The sequence below is a fragment of the Cheilinus undulatus genome, linkage group 16 (genome assembly GCF_018320785.1).
Source record: "Cheilinus undulatus linkage group 16, ASM1832078v1, whole genome shotgun sequence".
NCBI lineage: Eukaryota > Metazoa > Chordata > Actinopteri > Labriformes > Labridae > Cheilinus > Cheilinus undulatus.
The window spans coordinates 26,039,880-26,061,563 of record NC_054880.1 but is presented as its reverse complement, the minus strand read 5'-3'; positions in this window follow the sequence as shown (position 1 = coordinate 26,061,563).

Here is a 21,684-nt window from a genome sequence, read left to right as displayed (position 1 = left end):
AGCTTTAATGTTGCCCTTAATGTGTTGTTGGCCTATCTCCGCACATACGCATCGGCACTAGCCATTGAGCCATACAGTTATTTGGGGGGGAAACACCTCTTTCCATGCAAATTGGCCTTAATGCATTAAGCACCTAATGATGAGGATGGAAATAGAGTAAAGATTAGCCTACTGTCTTTCCAAACTTTCCAGTGATCAGAACACAATTTCACCTCTGTATGACTTTAAAATAAATAATGACAAATGATGCGTAAATAAGGTTGGTAAGGATTACTTAGACATTGCTGTTACTAAGCCATAACCATGAGTTAAATCAGTCTGGGACTCCCAGCTGATTTTTTTATACATGTGTGGAACCGTTACACGTGACAAGACAAGTTGTTTTCTTAGGGTTTCCTTCTTTCAGAAACTTAATCAGGGTGGTGCTTAAGTGAACATATCAATATTGCCTTTAATTTAATGCACTGTCTTTATTTTGGATTTGGCACACCTGTTGCGGGTACAGGTAGAGTGGATGGCACGAGCCATGGGAGCGGACAGTAATGGTCAGATGTCCAGTGGGATTAAGAAAAGAGTCTCGAGCAGGACTCTAGTTATTCAATTTTTTATAAGTGCTAAACTGATAAAAATGCAGTAAATTAGAATCAAAAAAATATTTTTATTGTGTCATTCCTAGAAAATCTGAGTGCTGATGAATGTAAAATTGCACATTTTATCCTGTTAATCAGTACAAGTATTGGTCAGGCTGCCCTGGAGTGTTCTTTTGTTCTTACCTAAGAAAAATCCACAGAGAAGAAAACGTTGGTGTATGTCAGAATCTTCATTAAAAAAAAAAAAAAATAAAATAAAAACTGTGTTAGATGGTCTTAAGAACAAAGTTCTCCTCAAGAATAGTTGGTGAAGACACTGATTGTCAAATACAGTGCTGACCCTTGGACCAATGGGCCCAGTTTGACCCCCTTTTCACTGTCTACAAAAAACGCAGACAACCAGATTCTTAAACATTTTCCCCATCGATGGTCAATCAAATGACAACCTACCCTGTGCAAAAGCATAAAAACAGGAACACACCCCACTTGTCTTGCTAGCTTGTGAGTCTTTGGCCTGACTTGGGCTTTAGCTCCCATTTATCAGCAGCTTTGATTAAGAGTAAAAGGTTTACCTCCACGTTTTTCCAAAAGCAGTTTCAGATTTATAGAAGTGAGAGCTGAGGGTGACACTTGTTTAAATATAATTTGTTCGGCATGCCTCAGAGGTAATTGGTTACCAGTGAACACTTAATTGTGATCCAGAGTGGAGCAGAGTGGAGCCAGTGGAGTGGTAATACAGTTCACTCCCTGCAGATGTAGAATGAGATGTAAAAGCAGCCTCATGAAAGATAAATGCTGAACATGGTGTCACATGATTTACACTGCGTGTAGGGACAAATATTCCAATTTAAATGCAGATCCTGAAGTGGAGCGAGGTTGTACATCAACTCCGACATTTTGGTACATTTTAACCTTCAGATTCATAAATAACACCCGACGCAATTACTCCTCTTCAAATGAGCTTTTAAACCTTACATGTCATGGTGCGTCCTTATAGTAATGTTTTTATTTCCTAAAGCTTGTGTTATTCTTGCTCTCAGTGTAATTGCTTCTGTCCTGTGGCTCATCAGGCTGACTGATATCTGCGGTAGGACGCTTTCTCAAGATCTCCACTCCCTACACTGAGCCTGCACCGACTCTCAGACCGCTTCTATTAAATCAAACTTCACTAAAGTCGAGTTTTATCGTCTGCTGCTTTTCACTCTGCTCTTCAGGCTAATGGGTGGAGGATAATTTTCAGTGTGTACTGTATGTTTGTGCACCTCATTTGTGCCTTTTAAATGACTCCAGCCTTTTGTGTGTGTTTAAATAACATTACAGTGAAAGAACAGTTCAATCTCTGAGTCAGTGGTTAAGATCTGACTTTAGTTGTTGACTTTTCTGATAGGACAACTATAAAGAGATAGGAAATGTGATGAAGAAAGAGGTGGCATCTACTCAAGGGTGCCTCTGGCCAAAGTGAGGCCCTCTAATGTATCCACCATGCACTGTGTACCACACATATGCACTGTGGGTTAGGCCCAGTTCAGACCAAAGATCTGCATTATAATGAGTCTGTTTAAGAACATTGCTGGTGAAAGTCCCAGAAGTCTAAACTGAGCAGTCATAACTCAAATCAGGCCATCTGATGCCACCTGCATATTAGTGAAAAATTGTGTCATCAGCATACGGTCATGCTGAGAGTTTTGGAAATGATTACATCTAATTTATATGTTTTGTCGACTTTAATTTACACTACCACAGCTAATGTCCACATTAGCTGAACACACAACACTGTATGATCTAATACATGAGAAACTGGAGCCTGCTGTAGCAAAACTTGTCTATTAAATATCTCAGCGGATGTCTTTGTTACAACAAGGCTGAGCGAGGGAGGCGTGTTTGTGTGATATTGGGCCACCACCCTGCATGGTGATGACAAAGGGGAATTAGTGGTGAATCACCCTCATGCACCCTTATAAAGCTTAACATATAATTTGTTATTATTTGTTGTTACCAGATTTTAAAGCAGCTGATGTTTGCATGAGGGGGTTTGATGTTTGAACGGCAAAGATCAAAACAATTAGAACCATGAGGACACTTTATAGGGTTTTTTTTATATTCGCTTACAAAACTATGGCAGAATTTTTTAAAGTTAAATTTAAGTTGTACATTTAGAGCATTTTTAAATTAAAAAATGTACAACAAATCACACTGAAACTTGTGGTCCAGATGGTGATGATAATGTGACGGTTCTGGGCTAAAACCTTATTGCTGAGACCCATTAAAAAGCATAATTTGATTAGACTCTAAACTGTAGGAAAACAGCTTCATCTGGTATGATTTTCTACCAAGCAACTGACAATTGTCATCTATATCAAAAACTTTAAGTCTTGGTTCTCATAAATGTATGACTTTTTTGAACCCAAAAAAGGGATGCTTTTGTCATTAGTTGAGGACTTTTTAAGACCCCATAATAGATTTTCATCATAAATTTGACTTTTTAAGTTTTTTTAAATCTGAAAAATTCTCATTTTTTCCTTAAATGTCTGAAATTGTTTTTGGAGGTTATTTTTATCATACATTTGATAAATGTAAAATAAAACGTTAAAATATTCATTTTTTTTTCATTATTTTTTTACTCTTATCTTTGAAAAGTTAACATTTGTTTTTAATAAAATGTGACTTCTTTAACTCAAGTTTAAGTATTTTCTTGTTTTATCTTGAAAATTTCAACTCTTTTGTCATAAGTTTGCAATTCCTTTTAGTCATAAATAGATTTTTTTTTAAGTTTTTTGTCATAAATTGGATTTTTTTTTACTAAAAAGGATGTTCTTTGTCATATTTTATCACGCTTTAATCTTGAAAATGTCACACTTTTTGTTACCAATTTACAACTTTTTTGTAAATTTATGAATTTTTACCCCAAAATTTAATTTTTTGTGATAAATATGTGACCTTTCAAACTCAAATGTTTAACTTTTTTTGTTTGAATTTAAACATTTAAACTCAAAAATTTTAATTCTTTAGTCGTGAGTTTACCACTTTCAAACTAAAAAATGTGTGTCATTTTGTTAAATTTATGACACTTTAAACTAAAACAAAAAATCAATTTTTAAAATAAATTTCTGACTTTATTGAGTTTCCATCAAAAATTTAAATTACAACATTTTGATTTTATAAGTTTATGATGTTTAAACTGAAACATTTCATTCTCAAAAAATTAACAAACCTTTTTTATTTAATTTCTTTTCTTTTGTTTTAAGAGTGTCCCTATTACAACATTAAATTTATCAGTCACCTACTGGATTGTTAAGTGTCCCCTTCAAAGTGTGCATCATTTATGCATGATTTTAATGATTAGTTATAAATTACATTGAAACAAGAAAGAACTAGAAATTGTAAATAATGCAGATATCAATCTCTAAGATCACATATTTATGTCTTCAGATTTATTTATTGCATACAGTCCAAATCCCCCAAACTCTCAGTTTACTATAATTAATGATGAAGAAAAGCAAGAAATCCTGATATCTATGAAGGTGTGACTACAAAAATCTGAATTTTGCTTCAAAAATGACTGAGCATTTAATCATTTCCATTTGATTACTATTAATAAGTCACCCAAATAGTTTGCAATTAATTTTTGCAAATCAATTTTTGGTGATTTATTGATTAGTCAACTCTTAGTTGTTTTATTTCAATATTCCTCCTAAACTTTGAACAGCCCTTTGAAAGCTCTGGGCCTGTTCTTCGAGAGGAAAAGAAAGGCAGCCTACTTCATCCTGAGTATGTTACTTGCTAAAAGAAAAAGAGGAATCCAGTCAGGGTCTGAGCTGACTTTGTTTGTATTATTCACTGTAGGAGAAGACCTCAAATAACGTCAATAAAAAAATCAAAGTATCTAATCAAGATTGAAATTTACAAGGTCAGTCTCCCTGAAGATAAGCAGCACCAGCATGACTGACTGAAGTATGACAGCAGGCAATAGTAGTAATAGTAATACTAATAATAAAATCATTTGATCCCTAAAAATAGAAAAAAAAAACAAGAAAAAAGAGGAATCCACTGCAGCTCTTAGTGCAGTTCTTGTGCTTTTCAATGTGATATTTTTTCCTAAATGTTCTCCTCATGAGGTCCAGCAAAGGTCACAAACACAATGTTTGGTATAAATGTCTCCTCTCACCTAATGTTTATAAGAGCAGCCTTTACTTTCCTGCTCTTTATCCATTTGTCCTCTTCAGGAAGTGTTTAAGCTGCAAAGAAACTTTGATTTCAGAGAATGTAATTCAGTTAGATTTACACTTGGCCTCACTCACATTATCGCTCCGATCAATGCAATTTCAGACCCTCTACCTGTCATATTCCCTCCAACGCTATCAGGCTGCATCTGAAGCTGTATGTTGATCAGAGGCGGGCAGCGCCGAAAACGATGGAAATGCTGATAGTGATGATGACAATGATGGCTGTGCTGATATCCTTAAAGTGTTTTGATGTGGGCTGATAAAAAAGACCTGCTTCTTTGCAGCTGAATACAAGGCCATTTGTCATCAGGCCAGGACAGTCGTAATCATCCCTTTTGCTCGCCTTCGCCATCAGTCTTCCTCCTCACATGGATCACGATCAATCTGAGCTCATTTATTTTAATCGTCTCCTATTTTGCTAAAGTGGCAAAGTCAGAGGAGGACAATAGAAACAGAGCTGGTTAGAATATGACCACGGCTTTAAGGAAGTACACGCTCTTAAAGGAAGTTCTGTTATTTATAAACGTGTAAATTACTAACAAGACTGAAACTTTATGATTGCCCCTGCAGTGCTTTCTCAATCTAGCTAGAGTGGATACTTCACTCTTAAAACCTCCCAGATTTCACTGATAAAAGACCAGAAACCACAGACCACAGGACTTGCATTTTTAATTGTTAGTAGTGTAGTAGAAGGTGAGTTCAGATAAAATAGAATCGATAAACAATGTAAAATCAGCTGATCTACTAAGAGAGAGAGAGAGAGAATCATATTGTCAGTGCACTCTTAAAGATTATTTGGACAGATAGGCTGAATCAAATAAAATCAAATTTATGGAATCACAGACTTAGAGAGACATTTCCTGGAGCTGTGATTATTCTCATTCTCTCCTCTCCTGGTCTGCTTTCACAGTAGTTCGCCTATTCCAAGGGATCCCACTCATCCTGCACTCTTCTTGTGAGGTCTGGACATTGACTGACGGCCAGAGTTGCCGACTGCGACAACTTCTTTTCTGCATTTTTAGGTATTGTTGGTAAGACCACGCATCTTAAGCCGAGAGTCAGGATGAGGAGGGTCAGCTGCTGGATACAGAAGAAGCACCTTTGCTTCTATGGGCTCGTAGCACGCTTTTTGGATCTAATCTAGCTCACCACATATTTAGTGCACAGGACCCGATGGGGTGGAGCAGGTGTTGGGCAAATCGTGGAGGGGTCAGCTTGGAGGATACCTGAAGAGATGGGGCATGGGCCTTGTGCAGACCTGGACAATAGCCATCAGAAGGCCAGAGCAGTCCAGGACCAAGGTTGACATGGTTAAGTCCTGAACTGGCATATGCTCCCATACCTGACCTGGCCTGAACACCGTCTCTGAGAAGGTTCCAGGCACCAAAAGACTCAAATGCAGAAATGAGCAGGCACAGTTTGAGGTTCCTGGTTCCTCCTGCTCTTTCCAGACTCTTTGGTCTAAATATGGCCATTTCTGGCTCATGAGATGGGGACTGAAAAAAGAAGGCTGAACTCAAAGCTTGAAAACAGGGTCAATAAATCAAAGACTGATGCCTCGGTCACTGGGTTTAACTTAATAAACAAACCATCCAATTACTAAAAGTTTGGTTTTTCTGACCCTGAACAACCTTAAGTCTGAAGGCCCAGACTTTAGACTGCCATTTTTTTTATGCATAAGAAGAAAAAGCCCTTATGAGTATTGCGGTCATCTGTCCGTATAGAGATAGATTCAGAAAACAGTGACACACGCTCAATCTCACAAACACACAGTGCAAGTATAAGCAAGGTTAATAGATGTCATGGAAACAGTATTCATTAGCCAGGGCACCTTGACACTGTGAGTGTGGATAGACTCCTCTCACTACAGCACAAGATCCAATCGGCTTTAAGCTCTGCCACTTTATATGTTATGATGCTTCAGAGTTCCTCTATTGGAGATATTCTCCAAAAAAATGCAGATGGCATGTGTCTGACAACTTCCAATTTCCTTTAAAAAGACGCAACTATTTATAAAACTTCCCAGCACTCTCTCCTTGGTGCTTCAGACGCAGCCTCCATTTCTCTGATGGATTGGCTGTCATATCCCGACAGAGCGGCGCTTCTTTCACTTTATAGACGTCTCTGTGCTCCTGACTGTGCACTGCAGGCTCTACTTTTTCTCCCTTATCTTTACACTGCTGCTTCTGGCCTCCTCGTGTAAACAAACAAGCTGCAGCGCTGAATAATCAGGACTTATGGAGTGTTTATCTCAGCCTATGGAGCTCATAGAAAGTATAAAGTCATCATCATGATGCAGTAACTCATCATTAACATTAATGTTGGGGCCACTGAAGTGATGTGCATGTTTAGTATGAATGTGAGTGCAAAAATATATATGAGGAGAAAATACAAAAGTCTTCAAAGGGGTCAGTTTGGGGCCGAGGATAAGACTCATTCAGGTGGAGGGTTGTCAGAACTATGGCATGATGGGCCGACTGTAGCCTGTGATCAGTTTTTCAGTTGGTCTGCAGAAAACTGTCAAATTGGCACCTCCATTTAATGGTGTTTCATTTGGTTAAAGGGGCCGACAAACCACAGGATTTTAAGACCCACTTCAGGCCACATCAGCCTTTTTCAAGTCCAGCCACAAATTCTCTATCGGACTGAGATCTGGGCTTTGACTTAGCTACTCAAGAACATTCAACTTGTTGTCTTCCAGCCATTTCTGTGTAGCTGTTGCTGTATGCTTCAGGTCATTGTGTTGCTGCACAATAAATCTTCTCCCAAGCCATAGTTCTCTTACAGACTGAATAAGATTGTCCTCCAGGATTTTCCTATGTTTTGCAACATTCATTTTACCCTCTACCTATACAAGCCTTCTAGGGCTGGCTGCTAAGAAGCATCACTACATCATGATGCTGCTACCACCATGCTTCACAGTGGGGATGGAGTGTTTGGGGTGATGTGCAGTGTTTAGTGTCTGTTAAACAGAGCATCTTGTCTGATGGCCAAAAAAACATCATTTTGGTCTCATCAGACATTCTTCCACTTGAGTCTCCCACATGCCTTTTGATGAACTCTATAGTCGAGATTTTGAGTTTTCAAGTGGCTTTCTTTGCTTCCTCCCACAAAACTTTGACTGGTGGAGAATTCAATTGTTGTATGCAGAGTCTCTCCCATCTCAGCTGCTGAAGCTTGTAACTCCTTCAGAGTAGTCATATGTATCTTGGTGGCCTCTCTCACTAGTCTTTTCTTTCAGGCTCACTCAGCTCGTGAGGTCAGCTTGATCTCAGCAGATTTACACATGACCCATATTCTATTATTGTATCCATCCCCTGAGTTACACTTTTCAATAACCTTTTGTCTGAGTTAGTGGGAGGGTTCTTTTGTCTTCATGGTGTAATGGTAGCCAGGATTACTGATTAACCAGTACAGTGACTTGAAACACATTTGCTGCACTCCTGTGATTCCCATTCTACTACTAGCATCAACTGGCTGGAGCGCTACTATAATGATGACAAGTTGGGGAGAATATTTACTGTATGTTATCATTTTTTTTTACATTACATATTTTTGTTTGACATTAGCTTGTAGAAATCTGTTTCCCTTTGACTTTAAAGAGGTTGTTTTGTAGTAAGCCTAATTACATTAGCCATGATTGACTTATAAAAGCAATAAATGGGTAAAACATCCAAGGGGTGGATACTTTTTAGGCACTGTATGCAACCTATGAGTTAAACATAATGCAACAGAAACCACACAAATGGTGTAACTTAAAGCCTGTATTATTGCATTTTTGAGAATAAAATAAAAATTCAAAGTTACTTTTGAGTATGACCAACCATGACAGTAAAAGAGTGGATGTCCAAAAAATTTAATAGGTCAAAAAATGTATAGAGCTTTTCCTGTTTTTTTGTGCAGCCACTTTCCCTCTCCATAGCCTGCATACTTACTTTTACTCCATAGATGGGGCATCACAGACTGAAATCTCTTATCGCTAATACAATTACTATTTCTAAGTGCCTTATACAACTTAACTTCAATGATACTGAAATATCCCTGTAATGGCAATTTCCAAGTCTAATTTTACATTATTCAGCTTAAATGATTTGATAACCGAGCAGTTCATCACAGTTGCCAATCAAATTTTAATCATAATCTAATAGTTGAATCATGAGATGGTTGAAGGCGCACAGCCCTAGCATTTACAACCAAATTTCAACATCAAAACCCTGACTGATGCTCACCTGGATGCCTGTTATGTCCTTTTTTCATTGTGAAACCAGGTTGAAACACATGTAGGCCACTTTACCTTAGGTCAGGGGTTGTGATAGTTTCATAGCCGCCATCCTCACAGGAATACTTAAAAAAATGTGGCTGTGCATGTGAGCGTCGACCTGGTGGACATTGTCTTGGTGGTAAATCTGGTCCCTGCAGCAGGCCTGCGTGCGAGCAGCAGCTTATCAGCTCCGACCACACTGCCAACCACCTCCATCGCCTGAGAGGAAAATAAATTGCACCCATGCAGTTAATAAGAATAAGAAATATATTGCGACAGCGTCTCACACGAGCATTACAAATACGGCATAGAGACGTAGCTGCTGGGTGTGTGGACAGCAGTGAGACGTCGTCCCGTATCAGACGCAGCTTCGACCTGCTCCTCATGATGAACAGCCGAGGTGGCTCTCTCCCTCCTCCACAAAGCCAAACAAACATTTATTTCCTTAGCGTTACAGCGCTCGGTGTCATGGGTGCATATTGAATTCCTGACAACAGCGTGACGATGTCTATGGAAGGTAATTACATATTGAATGTTCTTTTTCTTCATTCAGCTCCTGGAGGGGAAAATCCATCTGTTGCACCCACAGATTGTACGGAGAAATCATGTTTCCTCAAGCCCTCAAACACAGCCATTTACATCGACATCAAAACAGGTAGGAGCAGCGCCAGATATCTGTGGCATGCTAAATTAACTTCTGGCAGAACGGCACGTGATACATTTCCTGTGAAATAGGGAGGATGTCCTATTCTACACAGCTGGAAAAAGGGGAAACTCTGACTCCTTCCTACAGATATGATTTAATAGATATCTGTTTGGTTACAGTAAATATTTCCTGAGAACTGCCTGGTAACACAGACGTTTTCTGTTTCTGACACCTCCATGAGGAGAGGCTGGAAATATGTACAAGAGGTGAATAATATCATAACATTTGAGGACATCGGAATTTGATGAAAGGAACAAAAACAAAAAAGAGCATTTTCAAAATGCACCAGTCTGCAGCTCAGACGAAATTAGTTTCAAATTTGATGACAAAGTGCATTAATGTGGACTTCCCTGATATGACTGGGTTTTCCTAATATCCCGTTTTGTGTTTGGGCATGTAAACATCAAATCCCAAATTCAGAAACTGTGATAATGTGACAAATAACTGATTAGGACCCATAAGCAAAACACGAGCCAAGGTTGAAGGTAAAAGGAGGTCATCTAATAGACAATGGTGCAAAAATGAAGGTGAGTGAGCTGGCTGGTTGCAGAAAGGGACACTGGCAGGACGTAGGAGGCACGGCAAGAGAAAAGAACATAAAATCTATCAGCAAACCTGAAAAATTCCAGGAAAATTCACTCGCTAAGCTTACTGAGTCAAACGTTGAGAGGGCCAGGTTACGACTCATGAAGGTGAAAGAATACTCTGACCTCTGAAGGCTCTACACAAGGTGGTAAAGAGATCTTGATTGTCCAGAGATTGGCTGCAGCCGTGACTACCCAGTGCTCCCAGTGCCCAAACCTCCCAACCCTGCCTGCAGTTTTAGAAAAAAAGACACAAAGAGCCTCCTATTCAACACAAAAAAATATCCAAGCACAAAATAAAGAAAACATATGAACCATGACAATTAAGCATATATTCTGGTAATAAAAAACAGATCTTGCTACCTGGAGAACTTCGAAAGAAAACAGGACACTGTGGCATTTATATGTTTGGATTGGGATTTTACAGTGCTTGCTAATTTTATACGATGCTTGCAGATGACATCAGGTCACAGAATAGAATTCAAAATTGGGGGCAGGAAGTGTTTTTTACATCAAAAAAGAACTATCAATATGCAAATATTTTACCACTCCTTTCTTTTGTTTGGGCTTTTTATGCTTTATTCATAGAGAAGGCCAGTGGATAGAGTTGGAAACAGGGATGAGAGACATGCAGGAGTGTCGCCACCGGCCAGACATGAACCCAGACTGCTCGGTACATGTTACAATGTTACAATGTTACAATGTCATTTAGCAGACGCTTTTCTCCAAAGCGACGTACATTTGAGAGCAAGAACAACACAAGCAATGATCTAGACAAGAAGAAACAACATCAGTAAGTGCCATCAAGTGCTTCAGGTTCAATTGGACGCAAGTGCTGCCGTGTAGAGGTACATGGGTCATGCCTTAATCACTAGGCCATCTGCGCCCTACTTCTACTTTCTTCAGCTACATTTGAGTACCAAATAATGACACATTGAGGCAAAAAAGTGTGGAAAGCTCATGGAGAAACAGCAGCAGGCATGGATTAAAAGCCTTTATCTAAGGTCTGGAGGATTGGAGTCACACAGTGCTGTCATGTGGTCTGTTTCCACCAAATGGCCTGGTTTGGTTCAGTACAGTTTGTTATTCGTTATAGTAAACTCTTCTCTTTATACAGCCAATGTCCGTCCAGCCTTGCTTGTTGTGATGGGAAATCTGTGTCTTTTTAGAAACCTGAATCATTTAGTTTGGCTGTCCTTTTGGCTTCCAAACGGCTCTTCATTTGCTACCAGTTTGGCTTTTTAAATGTCTATTACATAAAGACAAAAATGGAGGAAAGGAGACTGGCTCTCAAACAAGAGTTAGCTCCAGTCAAAAATGAGGGAGAAAAGCTGTTAAAGAGGCCCAGCTAGCCTCTTAGCTCAATACAAGGCTCCTCTAGACTGCTGTCTCCTTAATCTGGCTGGACGTGCAGATGATGATAACTGCAGCGTGCAGATCCACCTAGGGCTTTAACACACTAACTTTCCTCCATTCCCACTGATTCCTAACAGGTGTTCATCACTTACTGCAGTCTATGTGGCATTTGCACTTCATTGCGACTGCAAACAACCTGTTTAATATGATTGAAGGAGTGTCAATTTTTGCTACAAAAAAGCACCATGTTTTATGCTAGGGGCTTTGTGTTCTGAAAAAAAGAAAATAAAGAAAAACAATTGTGGACTCGCCCCTATGTTGCAACTAGAGGACAATGTGGACTGGATATCCTTTAAATAGAACTTGAGCTACAAATGTGAGAAAATTCGCTTCACTGCTAAATATAGACTAGGGTTGATCCTATGTCTACTTCTTCTTTTATTTATGCCCAGAAGAAGAAGAAGAAGAAGAAGCTTGCTAACTTCACTGTATGTAAACAGTGAGGCTAGCTAGCTTAATGTGTCTCATCTGTTCCACCCTTTAGCTAGCAGCCTAGAGTGTCTGTAGTACAACATAATATGTTAATAAGAGCATCTTAGCGTCTCAGCCCGAGTGTGACATTGAAGGAAAATGGCTGTTGTGTAAAAATAGTGAATATTTGGTGTCATAAAGGGGTTACAACAAATAAACCTGACTAGACTTGATACTTTCCTACCTCTTTGTTTAGTGTTTCCTCCCTCACAGTGTGTTCTTATCATCTTTGTTAAACCATTGTGTCTGTACCTTCATCCCTGCTGGGCAGCACCCTTAGGACCCCGATAAACCCCGGCTGTGTGAGCGCCTCTGTCAGACTGTGGAAATAAATCTTTTGTTCTCTGATGTAAGATGCTCAGCTTCAGCCGGTGGGATTAGCACTGCTAATTCACTGTCTTGGCAGGAGCTGGATTCTGTTTGCACACGTCGCACAGCGGCTGCAGAGACACACGGCTTTGTTTGTGGGAGGGGGCCACCAGTGAAGGGACGGGCTGGACACAGCTGCTGGAAAAATACAAATAAAACCATACTATGTTCATTAACTACTACTACTGCAGACCACTAGGAGTTTAGAAACAAGTCTCACAAATAAAATGTAATTCCAAAAAAGTTGGGGCACTGTGTAAAATATAAGTGAAAAAAGAAGGCAATGATTGTCAAATCTCATGATCTCATATTTTATTCAGAACAGAAAAAAACACATTAGATGCTCAAACTAAGATATTTTCCAATTTCATGAAAATTATTAGCTCATTTTAAATTTGACGGCAGCAACACATCTCAACAAAGGACAAGGCGATGTGCCATTTTGAAGCATCCCCTTTTCTTTTAACAACAGTCTGTAAACATCTGGCAAGTGAGGAGACCAGTTGCCAGTGTTTTGGGGGAGTAATGTTGTCCCATTCTTGTTTGATGTAGGATTGTAGCTGCTCAACAGTCCTGGGTCTTCTTTGCTGGATTTTTTTATGGTGTTCCAAATGCTTATTGTTGGTGATAGGTCTGGACTGCAGAATGGCCATTTCAGCACCTGGACCCTTCTATTGTGAAGCCATGCTGTTGTGACAAATGTGTTATGTGGTATATCATTCTCTTGCTGAAATATGCAAGGCCTTCCCTGACAGAGACATTGTCTGGATGGGAGCATATGTTGCTCTAAAACCTCTATATACTTTTCAGTATTAATGTTGTCTTTCCAGATGTGTAAGCTGCCCATGCCATAGGCACTAATGAAACCCCATCCCCTCAGAGATGCAGACTTTTGGACTTTGGGCTGATAAGAGGATGGTCCCTCTCTACTTTAGTCCAGAGGACACCCTGCCCATGGTTTCCAAAATAACTTTAAGGGAATATTTCGGGATTTTTAAAGTTGGGTTGTATGCGGTACTCGCCTATAGTAGTGGCATTAGCCTCCAGCGATTTTTGTGAAAGTTGATCCTGTGGTTATAATGAGGTCAAAGAGATCTGCGGCATTATGGCTGTAGATGGGAACATTTTATCTACGTAGTTTAAAAAGTTTTACGTATAAATGTGACAAGAAAATATGGTGGCTCACCTGTACGCTGTATCAGAAATGTACAAAGCACTACAATTCTCCCAAAAAAGCCCTCTGTGTCAGGCACTAATTTAGCTTGCAGCTTTCACCATTTTGTCTCCTTCTGCCGCACACTGATTCTCTGAACAGCTGTGTGGGTCTGCAGGCTTCCACAGGAATAATAACACCAAACCAAGCTAAAACAAAGCTAATATGAGCGATTTGGACTGGAGTGATGATGATGTGCCATTTACTGTAGATAAGAGAGGATATTTGCATGAACCAGAGTACACAGAAGAAGAACTCATACAGATGGATAGTTTTAAGCAGGAGCAAACCTGTGTATGGGTTCACAATTTTCCAAACCTACACCACCAGGTAAATTGAAATCGCTCATAGTGTCTTTGTTTTAGCTTGGTGTGGTGTTATTATTCCGGTAGAAGCCCGCACACAACTGATCGAAGGATCAGTGCGTGGCGAAAGGAGACAAAGTGGTGAAAGCTTGCTATCTTGCTTTTTGAGAAAGAAAGATTGCAAGGAAACAATTGTCAACATGCTTTATGGTTTTAGAGTGATGAAGATGGTTTGAGAACAGTTAGATGTTACAAATACTGTTGGCTCTGAGGGATTATTTTATTTTTTCTTCAAATGATAAACAGGTTTGTTAGCCTTGAAAATAGTTACCAGAAGTGCCTTATCAGAAATTGTATGGGAGCGTGCCCTTGGATCTTGCACTTCACTGTAAAGCTTCAGCAATTAGTACGGTGATCAAGTAAAAGCAACCAGTTACTTTACAAGATTTGATGAGGGGTAACCCCATTAACTAATGGTAGCAGTTAACTATTTATTAGTTACCTGGGCCTATGCTGATTTTTGTGACTTTTTTTTTTTACAATGTTTTTCAAAGATCTTTCTAGCATACAGTAGTGGTGGTTGGCCAGCCATGCTTTTAACTATGTATACATCCCAGCAGCCTTTGTTGGTCCCAGTGAGTGTTGTCTAATTGAAATGTGGTGTAATGAAGCCCTCTGAGTTCATTTATTGAGTCTGTGTTCAAAAGCAGCCGCTTCAGGAAATTCAATAGCGCTCTCTCTCTCTCCCGCTCTCTCTCTCTCTCTCTCTGTCCCTCCCTTACTTGTTCGCTCTCGCAAATAACACTCAGTATTGTGATTGCTCTTTTATGAAACGGAGGAACACTTTTCATATCTGTGTCACTTATTCTCTCTTCAAACTGCTTTTTTTTCTCAGCGAGCACAAATAGAGAGACCACATGTTCAGCTGCTGCCACACATTTCCATCACACACACACCCACAGACAGAGCGAGTGTCAGAGAGCGCTGCGGCTATGTTCATATTCATTTCCTCCTGATTATGTCTTTCTCGTGTCTGTGATTACTCCCAGACAGCGCTGGGCCCGCTCATTTCAGAATACATCATAAACAATTTACACGTCATTAGTTTTGTTTTGATCATATTTGTTTGACGAAATGTCTCCCTGCATGGCGAGCGCTGGGGTTATTTACCCCATTTAGGGGCCCAAGGAACACCATGCAGGGTGCGTTTTGTTGCATCGTGTGATTAATTGTCATGACTATGTGCAGAACTTTAAATGAGCCTAACAAAGAGGCAGACATGTGTGTCAAGAGTATCAATACATGGTCAGCTTAAACTATCACCTGGTGGTTATATGCCTCCATTAAGGTATGCAAAGGGCAGTGGCTGGTCAAGAAGAAGGGCTATGGAAGATTCTGTGGTAGTGTGATCTTGTCTCCTTAGGTGTGACAGTATGCTTTGAGATAAACTTTGAATTATAGAGCTGAGTAAATATATGGAGGTCAAACTGTTGCATAAAATAATGATGTCTAATGACTAATTTCTAAACCTCTTTGAAAAGTCATTTTATTGGATGGAGGTTTTACAGTATAAAGTCCAAGTCCCAAAACACCTGGGTGCGCTTAGCTCCATCATTCAGTGCCGCTGTGAAGGCGGCAGCTGTTAGCATATTGTCAGTGGGGAAAGCGGCTAAAGGGAGGTGCGTTAGTAGACTGTTCAGCAGGACTGAGGCCAGTGTCGGGGCTGTAACCACTTCTGTTGTTCCAGAGGACTGGCACCAAAGCTGTGGATGCTGAAACATTCCCAGGTGTCTTTGGCAGTTTGGCTTTGTTGGGGCTTTTAGGAAGGAATCTGAAATCCTCTTCTGTGACATGTTGTATGAGCTATGTATATGCTCAGGTTAACACAATATACGATGTCAGGATTAGAGGAAGTTTATTCACTGCCACTATATTGTTCCCCAGTACCATCTAACAGCCTTAATCTGCTTTTTGCTCCTCTTTGGGTTTTTCTCTCTGTTATGGCATTCTGTAGAAGTATAACCTGAATTTGTCACCTCATTGGTTAGCGCAGCCAAATTTTTGAAGAACATGCTGTTTAAAAAAAATGAAGATATCACATAAAGGTTGAATCTGTCTTGCAGTATATCATAGTTGAATGGTTTTACTTCCATATGTTCTTCAGATATCACATTTACAAGCAAGGGATGAACATGAGGCCTAACAACCATGTTCTTTGACCTTTGACCTACAGAATCTAATCAGTTAATTCTTGAGTCAGAGTGGACATTTGTGCAAAGAGAAATATCCATCAAAGCTTTCTTGAGATATTGCATCACAAGAATGAAAAACCTGAATATATGATCCCTCTGGGGTCCAGTATCATCAGCTAAATCCCTGATTTACTGTAAGAGAGGTTGTGCATCTACAGTAGCTCTGTGTGTTTGTTGTTTGTCATTGTGTGTTTATGTGTGCCATGCTCTCGTCCTGCAGAGGGCAGTAAAACAAACAGCAAACATAGAGGCTGATGTAAGCCAGAGCAAACAAATAGAGAGGTCCCTGTCGTATTAACATGCAAAAACATGCAAACAGAGCATGAAATACCAGAAAACATCCTCACTGAGTCATTCTGTCTAAGGTTTGGGGCTTGAACTGCTTCTTTACATACAGTAGGTGATGTTCACACCTGTTTTAACCTCTCTATGGCAAGATTTTACACATCTGAAAGGTCTTCAGGAACACGTTTACTCCTACCACGTGGACTAAAGAAAGTCTGTCACAATCAACCTGCTTTCATGATTGAAATCAGAGATGTTTGGACACTTTTTGCTCAGTTCCTGGTTGAAATATTGCAATTACTGTAGTACAACACACAAAGATGCATTTTAAGACAAAGAAATTTCATTAAAAATGTGAAACTTCAATATATCCTGGATTTATCAAAAACAAAGTGAACTGTTTCAACACTCTTTTTGTTTAAATCTTGATGAATATGGTTTACAACTTCAATATCCACTATCTCAAAATGTGATAATATAATAATATTGGTATCATTACATGCCATACGCAGTGAAGCTGCTGCTGATAAGAATGAATGTGGGTGAATTAGCCACAAACTGAGAGGCTAGCTGTGCCTCTTTAACAACTTTTCTCCCTCATGTTGTCATTAAAAGGCATGTAAAGGACACAGTGAGTTGTTACCTGTCATCCTTGGATGAGCTGGTTTCAAGCTGGCTCCTTTGTGAGCGATGAAAGCCAGTTCTTGTTTGAGAACTTTGTTCTCAAACAAGAGCTCATTTGTTGTTGTTGTTGTTTTTTTTTTCTCAAAGATTTATTTTTGGGCTTTTTTGCCTTTATTAGATAGAGGAGGACAGTGGACAGAGTCAGAAACAGGGTGAAGAGTTGGGGAGAGACATGTGGTTAAGGGCCTCAGGCCGGAGTCTAACCCTGGGCCGCCCATGTACATGGGGAGCACCTTTAACCACAAGGCCACCTGCTCCCCATTTGTTGTTGTTTTAAGACAACCCCCCCCCCCCCCCCCCATGATGGTATCGAGTGAAGGGCTGTTAAGCCGTGTTTCCATCAGGGGGTCCGGTTTGATTCAGTTTGGTTTAGTACACTAAACCCCCAAATAGTTTGTGTTTCCACAGACACCCATGCTCTCACTTGGGTGGGCGGGGCTGTGAAAGCATGCATGTAAAGTCACAGACAGCGCGAGTCAACTGTTCCACCTGCAGAGTTATAGAAAGAATGAGTGACAGAAATCAGTCGGGAATAAGCAGTAAACTGCTTTATTTCAGCTGAAAGTGCTTTTAAAAAAATAACAACATCTTAATGATGTTAACCACTGTCAGTAAAGATCCTCAGCTGATGGAATACGTGTATAGAGACGGTTTAAGTCGTAACGCTACATTAATATGTGAATATAACTAGTCTAGAACAATTTATACAACAAAATATGAAAGTTTAGAGCTGTACTGTGAGAATTCACCGCATTCAAAATAAAGTTAAAGTTCAGGTGGTGTTAAAATCAACCTAGATTAAGTCAGAAATCCGGGGTGTGCTGATCTCGTTTAAAAATGGTCTGCAGCCTGAAGTTTTACGAGCCCGTTGAACAACCACAGAGCGATGTTTTCACAGTTTATCTAACGTAAGACGTAGATTAATAACAAGTTACTAATGAGAATGAATTGTTCAAAGGCTTCGTATTCACAAAACTTCTGCATTAATTTCGTTTCTCATCCATCGCAGATGGATCAGGCTGATGTGAGCCTTCAGGTTCTGCTTTGTGTTCTTAAAATCATCCAGCTAAACGTCAGGAAACTTGATTTGTGGCCAGATACCAACATCCATAGACTAGGAAACAGTTTGGATCTACGTCGAGTCCAGATATTTCCCATTTAGGCAGATATTGGTCCATTTTTCTCCTGTTTTCTCCCGCTTCTCACAGCAGACTTCCGTCTTTGAAGGCGAGCAGCTGAGTCGTGCACTGACGTGATGTCAGTGCAGCCCCTATTGTTGTGTGTGTAGCTCCACCTTTTTGGTACGGTTAGGTAAGATTGGCACCCCTACGGAAGGATGCCAAAAAGTGGGACGGTACGGTTAGCTTTTTTGGGACCCTTTCTCTATGGAAACGACAAAAAAAGCGTGCCGTCCCGCACTGAACTGAACTGAACTGCTCGGTGGAAACGACCTATTAGGGAGCTGAAAGACTGGGTCTTATTACTGAGGGTCCCCAAGGATCCAGATCTCTAAAAAGAGAACCAAAAGTCCTGCTATCCCATTTATCTATTTGCATGACAACCATTGAAGCTGGCACAGATGGGAAACATTTTGCTCCCCATTCACAGTGACAGTGAAATGTCAAAAGGATGTAATTATCACTACTTGAAAGGCACTGTAAATTATATTATTTATTTACAATATTTAACGAGGATAACCTCACTAAGATCAAGGATCTGATTTAGAAGAGTGTCCTTGCCAAGACAGCAGCCATTTAACAGTTATAGACATGAAACATAGCTATTACAAAGATCAACCAGTCCTGACTCAGAGAGCTCAGAGTCATTGGTTAAAACATCTACAACCTGAAGAATCATCCTCCAATACCTTTAATCTACCTTTATAAAGTTTGAAAGAGACCAGCTCCTCAAGACACAGAGGCCTCTTCCACATGGAGACGAATTCAAGAGTATCATAAAGTTTTTTGTTGTATCAGCATTTCATCCACAAAGAAGCAGCGTTTTGGGAGGCCGTGAGTCTTACTTGTTGAGACTGGAACCCCAAGTGAGCAAATCTGTAAACGCTTACTGTTTCATCTCCGTGTGTACAGCCAACTACATCTTTCTTGAAACGATTATATCATACATAGCATAGCCCACTAAAGTCACGCTTGCATGTCAAACCAAAAAAACTATGTGTTTATGCTGCAGTAGCTACAGAGCTTATTATGGCTTTTACAGCAAAAAAAAAGAAATTTTCATGAAATGTCAGAAATGGCATAACGAAGAACTGATTAGATTTTGGGACTGATCCGGATAGCCATCTGGACCCAGACTTTTTTACTATCAGATTCTTTACTATTGGGAGATAGGGCTAATGGCAGAGGTCTGTGCTGTTACCACTTTACACCAGGAGGTGGCGGCCATGAGCAATTTCAATCTTAGCAGCATGTTTTTGGTGTGTTTCTATTCAAAGTTTTGGAGTTTATAGAGTTTGAAAGATGCACGCCCAGTGGAGGAGACGAGTCGGAGCATAGCATAGAGAAAGACAGCAAATTGTAGCGAGAATACTCACAATGCTGGGAGGAATAGAGGAATATTCACCCTCTGCCATGACTTTCAGTCATCCTGTGAGACCATAGGTGCTTGCGCCATGACAGTCCACATGTAGCGAAGCCAATGCTTTGCCTCACTGTGTCTCCACCCGACCGGGGAGGGAGTAATCGGCGAATCGGATTTTGGGAGTGATCTGGATCAAATGTAATGTAAAAGATACATTATCAATGTAATGATAATGTAACAGAGCAGTGGGATTTCGGAAGTCTATGAGTTACAACACTTATTGCTGTTTGACAGAGATTTTCACACTATCACAGTTTAAAAAGATGGGCTTTATATACCTGATAGCCTGAAGCTCTGATCGTTGAAACTTTACCTTCACATATTTCACCCACGTCTGAATCTCAGAGAGCTGTTTATTCATTGTGCTAATTACACAAGTTATTAATAACACGGTCTGACACTATCTGGGGCTGTCATTCAACAAGGAGAATAAAACCTGTCACTACCTTTGTGTGCAAAAAGATGAGATGGTTCACACTGTATATCACTTTGATGGGGGAAGCTATGTGATTGTTGTAGAAAAGGGGGACAAAACTACAGCTTTCCAGTCAGTGGTTAATTTTTAATTCGTCTGCAGCTAATTATAGAATTAAAATGAAACACTGACAACATATAAAATAGGGCTAATGTTTGTATGTATTGTAAATTTTACCTCTTGTTTCCTGTTACTAATGGTTACAGAGTCAAGTCAACTTGAAGTTCATTCATTACTATGAGAATCTCTGCAATATCTGATACGCAAACAAAACTCCTCCCCTCTTTAAAATCAACTCAACCCTAACAAACACTAACCACAACCATAGCCGACCTGAACCCTAGCAAACCTAACCCTGACAACCATTGCATCCCTAGCTAACCCTAGCAACCCTAACATGAACCCTCTCAACCATAACCCTAACCAACCCTAGCAAGCCTGACATCAACCCTAGCAATCCTAACATGAACCCTCCCAACCTGAACCCTAGCCTAGCCAACCCTAGCAACCCTGACATGAACCCTCCCAACCATAACCCTAACCAACCCTAGCAACCCTGACATCAACCCTAGCAACCCTAACATGAACCCTCCCAACCAGAACCCTAGCCTCGCCAACCCTAGCAACCCTGACATGAACGCTCCCAACCATAACCCTAACCAACCCTAGCAACCCTGACATCAACCCTAGCAACCCTAACATGAACCCTCCCAACCTGAACCCTAGCCTCGCCAACCCTAGCAACCCTGACATGAACCCTCCCAACCATAACCCTAACCAACCCTAGCAACCCTGACATCAACCCTAGCAACCCTAACATGAACCCTCCCAACCTGAACCCTAGCAACCCTGACATTAACCCTAGCAACCCTAACCCTAGCCAATCCAAACCTTGGCAACCCTAATCCTGCCAACCATAGCATTCCTAACCCTAGCCAACCCTAAAATGAACCCTACCAACCCTAACCCTAGTCGACCCTAGCAACCCCAACCCTAACCCTACCCAACCTTAGCAACCCTAACTCTAGCTCACCCTAGTCCCCCCCTTCTTTTTTTTTTTTTTTTTTAACCACATTGTGAATCTGCATAAAAACATGTGATGATCAAACAAGTTTGGTTAGCTTTTCTGGCTGTTCATACATCTTTTCACTGACATATTTAACAAAATACATGGTTCTAGCAGGCAAACATCACTTGCTTCTTGATATGTATGACAATCAGTTGGTCAATCTTTATTAGTCTAATATAG